The following is a 6,231-nucleotide window of genomic DNA, read 5'->3' on the forward strand; positions in this document are numbered from 1 at the left end:
AGAGGCTAGATTATTTTTGACTCACAAAAGTTTACCCAAAGAACAGTCAAATGAAGAGATGAAAAAATATGAGGGAAAGGAGGTTAGGGTCTTGTCCAACAGAAACTTGGATAAAATAGGATATGGACTTCCAACCAAGTCTACCAATTTTGCCTACAGTAGGAGTCCAAGTCTTTTCTATAAAGTGAAAGATAGCAAACCTTTTTGGCCTTGTAAGCTACATACTGCTTGAACCAACTTCTTAACCTTGCCAATGAACTTTTAAAACAGCCAAAGATAGCAAATAAACAAGTGTGCATAGCTATGTGCCAATAACACTTTATTTATGGACCCTTGAGTATGACTTTCACATAATTTCCATGTATCGCAAAATAATGTTCTTCTTTTGATTTTCATTGAGCCATTGAGAAATATAGAACTCACTGCTGGTTACAAGGCAACTCATGACCATATACATTCTATTGTCCCCTCCTTAGAGACTATAACCTGATTTCATCATACCAAGGGTATATGGCGACTTGTAAGTAGGTTTGAAGAATGAAGAAGGGTGGGGATTTAGACATAATTTATGTATCTCTTGAAATACATCCAAAACATGAAGTGGCTCTAACATGCTAGTCAAGCGCCATCTTTCTTGTCGTCTACTGCTCTTTCCTTCTTTTTTTTTTTACCCAGACCATACCTTCCACATTGTTACAATTCAAGTTGGGTATTTGGAATAACTTTATAACCCTTCAAATTCCAGGAAACCAATTTAGTCCTACTGTCTCTCACCCAGTCCAAGTTTTCGCATCAGATTTCCATCGCCTCAATAGATTTGCACTTGCTCCATTGCTTCAGCAATAATAAAGCAAAACAAGCAAACAAACAAAAAATGAACAAAACAAAAGAAAACAGACCGTGGCAAAAACTATGATCTTACAGAGGAGAATTGTATTTCTGAGACAGAGATCAAATTCTACCATCGTTCCCCAAGTTAAGTCCTGCTATTGCTAGGTTCAAACAAACTCTTGGACTTCAAATGTCCATTAATAGAAAACTACCAGGATGAGCTGCTTTATTATTTCAAATTCAGAGGATGAAATCTTGGACAAATATTTACCATAGGGATGAGACTAAACATGCTTTGTATAAAAACAGTGAAACCAAAACCATTCCATCTACTAGAAAATTGCCTAAGAATATTCACTGAATTATCAGCTAACTTCTGGATTCTGGCAAAAGATTCCCTAATGTAACACTGTTTCCAATGCCAACCATCTAAATAGGGTGCATGCGTTATTCGGAGGGGGTGGACAGCTTCAGTCCAGAGCAGAGACTGGCCTTCTGGGAATGTTTGTTCCAAACCCTGCCTCTGTCACTCCCTTGTCCTTTTGAATAAATTATCAAAACCTGGAAAAAAAAGCCAACAAGAAGAAACTTAAGGTAATAAGAGTTTATTTCAATGTACGTATCAAAGGGATGCATCCCATCATGGTGGGGGAGTCATGGTAGCAGGTACAGGAGGCAGCTGGTAACGTTGCACACAGTCAGGACGCAGGAAGAGGTGAATACCTGTACTTACTTTGCTTTCCCCCTTTTATTCAGTCTGGAACTCCAGTCTATGGAATTGTCTCAGTTAATTTAGGGTTAGTCTTCCCACCTCAATTAATACAATCTAGATAACCCCTCACAAACAGGCTCAGAGAATTGCTGCTATGGTGATTCTTGGTCCTATACAGTTGATAATTAAGATTAGCAATCACACACACACACACACACACACACCCCTACCTTTTGAAAATGGAAAAAATTAAATAGAAAGGAATGCTGTGATCGCATATCTAAAAACAACAGACTCCTGTTTTCACTTCTTTCTGTCCCTGTCTCTGTCTGTCTGTCTCTCTCTCCCCTTCCCATGGATCAGAATATAAAGTTCTTTCCTCTACCTGTATCATTTCCTAATGACTGACGGTAACTGAAAACTGAAAATAACTGAAATCCAAATAACAAAGGGAAATGTACTGGACTCCTGACTACATCTATCAGTGTAAGAAATCTAGAAGTTACTATTCCCAACCTACAAATGTGGAAGAAGTTGAAAAAGTGAAAATGAACACTACTCTTCAGCACAGTAACAGAAGCGATATTGACAAAGGTAATGCCCCCTCCTTTGAATGAGAGAGACAGACAAGAATGGTCCAGGGCAGAAGAGTGAATGAGGTTGACTTCACTATATTTTTTTTACTCTGCAAAAAATCACTGCCAAGAGAATGTAAAGACAAACCACAAACTGGTGAAAAAAATATTTGCCAAAGAATGGCCCAAATCCAGGAATCTGACAACACCAAATGCTGGCAAAAGTGTAGAGCAATGGGAACTCTTATTCATTCCTTGTGGGGATATGAAATGCTGCAGCCACTCAGAAGATAGTTGGACAGCTTCTTACAGAACTAATTATGCTCTTACATTCCAATCCAGCCATCACGCTACCCAGTATTTCTCCAAGCCATACTGAATGTGGCTTTCTTCAAAATTTCCCAAACATAGACACAAACAAGATGCCCAGCAGCAGGTCAATTGGTAAATGCTGTACAGCTAGTTAATGGAATACAAACTATTAATCTTAAGGAAGGTAGGGGAAACCTAATGGCATATGATGCAATGAAATAAGCCAACAGGAAAAGACTGTGTACTGTATGACTCCAACTGGGTACTATCCTGAAAAAAAAAGGCAAAATTATGAAGACAAGATATTGGAAGTTACCGTGAGTTAGGGATAGGAAAGGATGCATAGGCAGAGCCCTGAGGATCTGTAGGACCCTGAAGATATTTTGATGCTATAAGAGATGATATGTTTGTCCAAAGTCATAAAATGTTCTGAACCAAGAACAAAGTCTAGTGTAAACTGTGGGCTTGAGTGATAATGATGTGCTGCACTGTGGAAAAGGCCAAGCCATTCTGTTGAAAGATATTGAAATAAGGAAATCTCGATTGTGTGGAAATGGGGGATATTAGACTATCCATACTTTCTATATTTTGCAATGAACCTATATCTGCTTTAAAAGTATTTTTAAAGCAGAAAAATAAATATTTTAAGTCAAGAAAAAGTGTATTTTCCTTTCAAAAATATATGCAGCTCAGAGATAGATATTTCCATGTTAAATTTTATTGTCAACAGAAAGCCTTGACTGCCTGGTGCAAGATGCCTGCTCCGTTCCAGCTTTTATACCTATAATCCAAAGACAGCAAAAGATCACAACTTCCCTTCTTCAGGGCAGTTTCTAGAACTTGCACACACAAGATTTCTTACAGAAAACTGTGATGGTTCCCTTCAGCTACAAGGAGGACTGGAAAATGTATTTGCTAGACAGTCACGTGCTCAGCTGATACTTGGCATATGTTCATGCGTAGCTGATGCTTCTGCTGTGCCACCGTGGTGTGGAGAGACTCTGAACTCCTTATGCTCCTCCCATCTATTTTTGCATTACCTGGAGCAAAGATAAAGGATGCCAAGCAGCAAGTCTTGACAATGCCTAGATCTGCGTCTCTGGACTGCACCTCACACTCCCGTTGCATACTCAGGGATCCTCCTGACTGCTGGTCTCAGTATTCAATCTCCTCCTCCTTCCTGCTCTTTCTCCATTTCTATCTCAGCTCCTTTAATTAGTGATCATGGCCTCACACCAGCAGTCTTCTCTATAACTTAGAAACCTGTCAGGTTGACTGGACTACAGAGACCTCCAACCTGACAGCCTTCTAGAGTGGGTCATGCATCTATTTCTTGCACTGATTGCACATTATAACATGGCCCCTTCAACCTGCTTATCGTCCAGCCAACATGATGTACCTGAATTACAGATGTGGATGGATGTTGATCCTAAAACTGCCTTCAAAATAAAACAACAGCATAAATGCTGAGAAAGATACCCCTGCTTCTTTTCCTTTTTTCTCTTGTCTCTTTTAAGAGATACATTTTGTCTCATATGCAGGAGGCCCTTGATTCAATCTTCAGTACTGAATAAAAGAAAACTATTTTAGGGCTGTGAAGATGGCTCAGTGGGTTAAGCACTTGTATAACTGTGAGGGGCTGAGTTTCATTAACAGAACACATGTAAAGCTGGGTGCGGTTCCATGCATCTGAAGCCCCAGCTCTCCTAGGGCAGGATAGGAGGCAGGCATGGGAGAATCCCTGGAAGTTCAAGTGTCAGGTATCCTGGAGTACACATTAGTGGACAGGAGACCCTGTTTAGAACCAGGAGAAAAGCAAGGGTCCACATCTGAGGTTGTGCTGGGACTCCCACATACACACATACAACAATAATAATAATAATAATAATAATAATAAATAATTTTAAATTAAATTTAAAATTAAACATAGTGCAATCGCATTATAGTAAGCCAATGATGATATGTCATTTTATTTTGTTGATGTACAAATCTAAACCTTGAAGGAAAAGAAGTGTATCATTTGAGTGCCACGCAGCTATATATAAGTACAGAATGCCTAACACAGACCTGGCTCTTCCTTATGGAAGAGAGAAACATGTTCCATTATCTTAATTTCCAACTCACATTTTGATATTGTATAAGGTATTTTTAAATGTGTGATACAATCATTGCTTTAAAGGGAAGAAGACAGAATAAGGGAAACTGCTATTTCCCTGACTTTGAAACTTATCCTTCTCCCAAAATGAAATTTCTTATTATAAAGTGAAAGAGTGTGGTACCCATAAAATGTGCTTCTGGTTGGATGATTTGGTTGATACCATGGAAATTCTATCATTATAACAAGCAAAAGTCCATTGAGGCCATTCTGAAGATTCTACTGATAGCTTTGTTCACCATCTGAAAAGCAATTGAGTTTTAACAAATAAAACAGAATTCAGGAACTCGGTTAGTGATGAGTTGAAAGTCCAACCCTCTTGGAAAGGGCTGAGTTGTGGTTCACTCTTATGCTATTTTCCTCCTTCCTCCTTGAACTTCTCCGAATGTATTACTTTTCTCCTTTATCTTACTGGGCTGAGATAGCTGATTTGTTTCATTTATTCAATTTAGATTTATTCCTGGACATGGAAGAGCATTCGAAATGGCCTCTGGCCATTGTTCATAACCCAGTTTAAGACACAAGCTCCTCCATTGCAATTTGACAGAAGAAGCTGGGTGCTGCTTTGTCTGCACCCAGTGTAGCATATGATGGAAATATGTGTGAGTGAGCAGGGAATTAGCATGAAGCGGGCGTTGTGAAAATGAATCACATAACTTTGGTTGTACTGGCCTTTCTAGGCATCTGCCTCACATCTTGCCAGACTGGAAAGAAGGACCATCCTGTTTAGAATAATTCTGGTGGTTCACTCTTATCTTTTTTAATTTGTTGCTAGTTTTTCCCTCTGCTTCTGCCCCTCCTTTGTTAAGGTTCACAATGAACATATAAAGAATAATGGGGCTTCTTGGGAGAAGATGCTTATTTTTTTAAATTCTTATTTGTTACTTTTCAAAGCAATCCCCATCAAAATCCTTTCAAAGAGTTGAGAACAATTTTGCAAATTCATCTGAATAACAAAAAACCTTGGAGCTAAACTATCCTCAATAATACTATGAACTCAAGCTACAGAGCAATAGTGGCCTCAGATAGACCAATGGAACAGAATTACCAGAAATGAACCCACATACCTATGGGGACTTGATTTTTTTTTTTTTGACAAAGGGCCAAAACCATCCAATGGATTTTGCATTTTTAGGCAAATGGTGGTGGTTCAACTTCAATTTAGAAGAATTATTCTTTCACCTGCAAAGCTTAACATGGACCTCCACATCAAAAGATACACCAAATAATGGGAAATGAACACTGGGGAAAATTTCCTGAACAAAACACCAATGTATGCTCTAAGATTCAAAGAATAACAAATGGGATCTTAAAACAAAGCTTTTGTAAAGACTGTGGGTTAGGACAAAATGGCTCCAACAGATTGGGAAAAGATCTTTACCAATCCTACAATAGATAGAGGCCTTATATCCAAAATATACAAAGAACTCAAGAAGTTAGACCGCAGGGAAACAAATAACCCTATTAAAAAATGGGGTTCAGAGCTAAACAAAGAATTCACAGCTGAGGAATGCCGAATGGCTGAGAAACACCTAAAGAAATGTTCAACATCTTTAGTCAGAAATGCAATCAAAACAACCCTGAGATTTTACCTCACACCATGAGAAATGGGATCAAAACTCAGGTGTGTGAGGATGAGCAGAGGA

Source organism: Rattus rattus, chromosome 2 (genome assembly GCF_011064425.1).
Source record: "Rattus rattus isolate New Zealand chromosome 2, Rrattus_CSIRO_v1, whole genome shotgun sequence".
Classification (NCBI taxonomy): Eukaryota; Metazoa; Chordata; class Mammalia; order Rodentia; family Muridae; genus Rattus; species Rattus rattus.